This window comes from Octodon degus, unplaced genomic scaffold, assembly GCF_000260255.1.
Source record: "Octodon degus isolate 3935 unplaced genomic scaffold, OctDeg1.0 scaffold00317, whole genome shotgun sequence".
Taxonomy (NCBI): Eukaryota; Metazoa; Chordata; class Mammalia; order Rodentia; family Octodontidae; genus Octodon; species Octodon degus.
The window spans coordinates 219123-225718 of record NW_004524893.1 but is presented as its reverse complement, the minus strand read 5'-3'; the positions used below and the strand labels follow the sequence as shown (position 1 = coordinate 225718).

At 43.9% G+C, this 6596-nt stretch overlaps 1 pseudogene; it reads left to right on the top strand.

The window, feature by feature from the left end:
• LOC101565625 overlaps positions 1–4067 on the top strand; it is a 4495-nt pseudogene extending 428 nt beyond the window's left edge.
• The last annotated feature ends 2529 nt before the right edge of the window (positions 4068–6596 follow it).

Here is a 6596-nt window from a genome sequence, read left to right as displayed (position 1 = left end):
TTTTTTTTTTTTTTTTTTTTTTTTTTGCAGTAGGGGGATTGAACTTAGAGCCCTGCACTTGCCAGCTGGGTGCTTATTCTACTGAGCTAATTCCCTGGCCCAGCAATACATTTCTGTTGTTCGTTTCCTACTCAGTTAAAGTAAGTTGCATTACAACAGGCAGAAGTTTGGGTTTCCACTTTTGTAAGCTCAGGGTAGTAATTCTTACTTGCAGGATTAGATGGAGATTCACAGAAGTACCTGAGAAATGAGGTACTTCTGGAGAAATGCCTTTCTTCTCACAGCAGTCTTTTGTGGAAGGTAGTGCTGAGCCCTCTGCTGAACATGGGTGAGCAAATTTGAGGACCAGAGTCTGGCAAATAGGACTTGGGAGAGAAAGAGTCAGGTTTGAAGGTGCATGTTGTAAGATTACATATTTGAGAAATAACAGCTCCTAAGATTTCTTTGGAGTGACCATATGAAACAGTTTAAGGAGAGTTGATAAAAGTGGGGGGCTTCTAAGCCCCTGGTGCCTGCCGCCATCCAAACAGCTTTGGGGGTTTCTGTGGCATTGTACAAGATGGAGGAGCAAGGGCTGGGAAGCTAGTTTAGAGGTCTAAATGCCTGCCTGGCAAGCACAAGGACTAGGGTTCAATCCCTGGTTCCACATGCTGTTCCAGCTCCCTGAAACCCTGGCACGCTGTGTTGGCCACTGAAACTGGGCATGGTGGCACACATTTATAATCCCAGTGCTGGGGAGGCTGAAACAAGAGGATCACTGTAAGTGAGAGCTGCATAGTGAGACCTTATACTAAATAAATAAATGAAAGTTTTTTTTTTAAAATGAGGAGCAAAACCAGAGAGGAACAGAAAGGAAAGCTATATGGCAGGCTGTTGAGCATGGCAGGGGCTTCCACAGCAGAGTGAAGGCAGGCAGGAGGGGCCTCTGGAAACCTCTGAAGTTGCTGTTCTGCTGTGATGTGAGCTCCCTCTGTTGCCAGGCTTACTTCTGCACAAGACACTGGGACACACCCCATGTCACCAATGTCACTGAGACTAACCTGTGGACACAGGCCCTCTGCTTCCCCAAGGCTGAGATGGGGAAAAACCACATAAGAAGCCCTGCTTCTGTTGAGCACCAAGACCAAGATTAACTCTTTAGAAAGCCTCAAGCGGCCAGTCCCAATCCTCTGGCACAGTTACTCTTCAGTGCTGAGAAAATGGGGTAGAGTGCAGCATGTAGATGAAAAAGAAACTTCCCAGTGAGCAACAGATGCATTATTAATGTGGGGAGCAGACTCCTTTGCAGATTAGGCAAACAGCCCAGGGGGGAATAAGTAATTTTCCCATAGTAACCCCACCCCAGCCGGTGGCACAGCCATGGTGAGAAGCCACACCTCCTCTCCTGCAGCCTTTAGAGGAGGGAAAGTGGGGCTCCAAAAGCAGCAGGGCTTTGCCACAGGTCAGACAGCATTTTGGTAGCAGAGCCAGGATCCAAGCAAGGACTCCAAATCCTGGTCTCATTCAGCTGCCAGCCTGGGTAAGTTGTCAAACTCTTTCATCCACTTTTGGCTTTGTGCTGGGGCCAGTCTGGGGCTGGCTCGGAAAAGGGCCCAAGATCTGAGAAGTCTGCTCAGGCCCAGATACTTGGGCTGTTCCGCCCCTGGAACAAATGCTGCGGAAGTAGCATTTTGAAAGTTGGTTCCAAGAGGATCCAAACTGAGGCCCGCCATGCAGCCCCCAGCATCTCACTGAGCCCTAGTTGACCCCCACGGGAAGGGAAGGTTCTTTGCAGTTTTCTATTTCCAGTGAGGACTTAGGCAAGTGGGACTCAGTTCCGGGACACAGTCCAGGATCCCCACACCTACGTAGGCGTGCTCACCGAGGAGAGCGCCTAGCAAGTTTTCCTGGCAGTGGCGGCCAGCTCCCAAAGAGACCACACCCACAGGAAAGCAGGAACAATGGGCCAGCCCAGCTCTGCGACTCGGGTTTCAGAGCCAGGTGTTGGGGGCTGGGCTGGCTGGGAGCTGTGGAGACTGATAGGAAGCACCAGCATTTTTGAGATATTAAGTGATGGGGCTCATGTTAACAGCTTCAGAAGGATCATCTCAGAATCCTCACCTTAGGCCTATTATGCCCCATTTTACAAATGAAGAAACTGAGGCATAGAGTTTAAGTAAAAAGCTCAAGGTAAGAAGTGAAGGCAAGCTCTCTTTCCAGCGTGGTCACTGCCTTCAGCCTGGTCGGGATCATGGTGACAGCAGAGTATTGAACATTGGCAAAAAACTCTAGGAGGGTGAAACAAAAGAAGTCTGTGAATTGTTAGTCCAGGAAAAGCCCTCCTGCAGTCCAGAAATCCTGGTTGCACAACAGACCTAAGGCAAGGACCAGATTACAGCCAGAAATGCTGCCAGAAAGAATCACCTGGAAGGACAGCTGCCATTTCCACTAAGATCACCAGTTGTATTTTCCAGTTGTTACAGGAAGCAAGTATCAAAACTGCTTTTACCAGAAAATGTGGAGAGACAGCTCTCACTGCACCCCAATATGAAATGATTCCAACTGAATGGGTTTGCAGAAGAACAGCAGCTGCTTCTTTTTGTTATGGGTCAACTCTGCAAAGGAACCAGATCAGTCAGATAGAAATTTAAATAGAGCCTTTTATTTACTGAGCTCAAGTCCATCAGCCACTTCTCTTGCAGGAGAAGGGTGATAGGCCCCGAACGTAGGTAGCAAGGGGGTATTTATAACAGAAATCACATCCAGTCCAGTTTGGTAAGCAAATTTGTTATCTAGTACAGAACAACAGAAACTATATTCATTTGACACAGCTGCATACTGTTCATAACTAAAAGGTCTTAGTGATAAGTGCATATTTTTACAAGATATATCTTAAGCTGACTTCGTTACAGGAGATCGTTGGGGAGGGAGTTTGTGTTAGCTTGCTGCCTTCACAAGAAACATTTATTGTTGAACAGCCTTGAGCCAAAAGGGAGAATACATTTCTTAGAGCAGATAACAGGAAGCACAAGGGGTTTTTATAATTTTCCACAGTTAAGGCACAAAACTCTGTTAACCCTTTACACTTTTCTCAAAAGAAATCCTGGCGTCAAGGAAGGATTTAAGTTTTTCCCACCTAAAGTGGAGCCATTTTTCAAGGACGATGCTAATAATGATCCACAGTGGGCTGAGGAACAGCTAATGCTACAAAATTTTGCTTTGCTGGACTTGTTATGGGCCAAACTGAAGAGGATGTCATCGGTCATGCCGCACAAGCTGTTTTTGAAATGCTGGAGAAATCCTGGTTGCCCCAGAACTGTACACTGGTTGATGTGAAGATTGAATTTGATGTTGATATGACTACCAAAGAAATTGTTCTCACTGATGTTATTGATAATGATTCCTGGAGACTCTGGCCATCAGGAGATCGAAGCCAGCAGAAAGGTAAACAGTCTTACTGAGACCTCAAAGAAGTAACCACTGAAGGGCTCCAGATGGTGAAGTAGGACTTCGTATGGGTTGCAGAGAGAGTACAATTGCTTCTGAAATCAGAAAGCCAGTGCAGGGTTGTAGTGTTGATGGGCTCAACTTCTGATCTTGGTCACTGTGAAAAAATCAGGAAGCCTTGTTGAAATTATGAGATTCCCTGTGAACTTCGAGTAACATCTGCCCATAAAGGCCCAGATGAACTTCTGAGAATTAAAGCTGAGTATGAAGAGGATGCCATTCCAACTGTGTTCATGTCAGTGGTGAGCAGAAGCAATAGCTTAGGCCCAGTGATGTCTGGCAACACTGCATATCCAGTTGTCAGCTGTTCTCCCCTCACATCAAACTGGGGAGCTCAGGATGTGTGGTCTTCTCTGAGACTACCCAGTGGTCTTGGCTGTTCGACCACACTTTCTCTAGAAGGATCAGCTCAGATTGCTGCTCAGATATTTGGATTAAACAGCCACTTGGTATTGGCCAAGCTGTAAGCAAGCATATTTAACACGTGGATTTCCTTGAAACAGGCTGACAAGAATCAGAGAATCCAGTTTCTAAGAATGTCACTTCATTGGGTTGGGGGGTCCTGTACATTTCCAGTTTAGCTGCAGGAAAATAAGCAAAATAGAAAAAAATGATTCTTGGTCAGGGAAAACAAATAAAATTGATAATGAATAAATACTTCTCTAGATATAAAAAAAAGTGAAGTCAAGATTTGAGCCCAGGTAGTGTGGCCTCAGATCCTATGTTCTTAGCTACAGGAGATACATGTATTTATTTGGAAGATAAATATATAAATATACAATATTAATATTGTATATGATAACAATTGGGGGTTTGAAAAGGTCTTGCTTCATTCACCTGGCAGTTCAAGTGACATCAAAGAAGAAAAGTGGTTCTTAAACCACTTGTCACTGCATAAGGGGCCCATAGGGTTATAATATGTTATACATTTATATATAAATGCTACTTATGCCTTCTAATTTTCTTTTTTGGTCTACTCTACCAACAACAAATTTCTGTAGCCCATTGCATCCTTGTTGAGCATGCTACCTGTAGGTACTTATAGAAAAGACCTAAAAGGTGCGCTATGCTCACCCCAGTCTCTCTCCCCTCTTCTGAGGGGCCAGGGTTTCCAGGGAAGCCTGAGTTAAAATGTGGCTCCTCCAGTTTAAATAGGTGGCAACAGTGGTGGCATCAAAGTTTGAACTAGGGGGCACTTTAACCCTTCTTAAATTTCCATCCAAAGCCCCTCTGCCACCCAGACACACATCTAGATTTTAAAAAAAGTGTTTGTTGTGCAAACAGCAATTAAGACTGCCTTCCTCATGTCCAAACTATAGCACCCATGCCCTAGAGGAGGATGGATGGCCAGCTGGTGGGGTCCCAGAGATTGCAGCTTTGAACACAAGATGTAGAGACTACAGGTTTCTTAGGATCTTGTCGGGTGGGGATTTGGAGCTCGAGGCAGTGACAGACAAGGGAAGACCAAACCTGGCTGGGAGTTGGGGGCTCCAGAAGGTCCCACAGCTCTAGCTTGGAGTTGTGTTCATTGTGTTTTGTACGAGGCCTCAGTGACCTCACCATTATCACCACTGGTGATGATTGGTTCCTCAGTGACTTAGAATGCTCCTGGGACACTGGAGCAGCTCCTACCCAGCAGCCTTTCAACCATGCCAGAAAGGGACACCACCCTCCCCCCAATCAACAGTGAAGTGGGGACCGGTGGGAGACTAAAGACTGTAGTACTGGAAGAGGAGTTGGGGCTGCTCACCTGCAGGCTCTGTACTGGGAGTCAAGTTTGAGCCATTAGAATCCAACTAAGGATCTGTAGGGGGAAGCAAAGCTCCCACATGTGGGTTTTAGTTTCATGCCTGCTCTGAGCTGCAGTACCAACCTGGACCAAGGTGTTCAAACTTATGGTCCATCTGCTTCAACCTTCCACAGTGCTAAGACAACCATGCCTGCTTAACAGTGCTTTGTTTTGTTGTGTATTGGTCTGTTTTCTCTAACAGTTTTAAATGTGTCTTTCAAGGCTTCTACCTAGAATTTATAATGCACTAAAAAAAATCAGGTCCATCCCCAAAGTTCAAAGACCTAATCCAAAAATGGGCATCTGAGATGAATACATACTTTTCAGAGAAAGAAATACAAATGGCAAGTAAATGCATGAAAAAAATGTTCCACAGCACTGATCATTCAAGAAATGCAAATTAAAACAACACTGAGACACCATCTCACTCCAAAAAGAATGGCTATCATAAAGAAATCAACTTATAGCAAATGCTGTGGGGAAAAAAAGCATCCTTCTTCACTGTTGGTAGGAATGTAGACTGGTATAACCACTATGGAAATCAGTGTGGAGCCTCCCATTCAACCCAGCTAATCCTCTCCTAGGTATTTTTCCAAAACAACTGAAAGCATCATAACACAGTGATACATGTGCACCTATGTTTATAGCAGCACAATTTGTCATAGTTAAATCTTGGAAAGTGCCCATCACCTAAGCAATGGATAAAATGTTGTAGTATTTCTATACAATAGAGAGTTATTTAGCTAGAAAGAAAGATGCACTTGAGGGTTTTTTTTTTTTTTTTCGGAACTGGGGATTGAACTCAGGCCCTTGTGCTTACTAGGCAAGCACTTATACTACTGAGCCATTTTACCGGCCCCAACTTGAGTCTTTCATAGGTAAATGGATACAACCAAAGGCTATACTCATAAGTGAAACAAATTAGACTAACGTGTAAACATTGTATTGTCTCCCTAGTGTAAGAACCTGAAAGAACAAATATAATCTGAAAGGTACAATAGATATAGTAAAATAGAAAGAAACTCAACATAAGGAGTAGACAGTAGAGATGAGGGAATGGAGAAAAGACAGGAAAAACAGAAGGGGGAAAATCATGTAAGTATCTATACAGGATAGCTGAGATGATTATACTACTAATTTTTGTTAGATTTTTTAAAGTAGAAGTTAATGTTTAAAAATTTTACTTTGACTAACTCTATATGCTAATATCTGTAATCTGAGCAACTACATTGAGGACAGCAATGTGCAATATAACAACCACAATGAATACCTTTCATCTTATTCTTTTAAATGTATACCATCTAATGTCTTATCTATTATT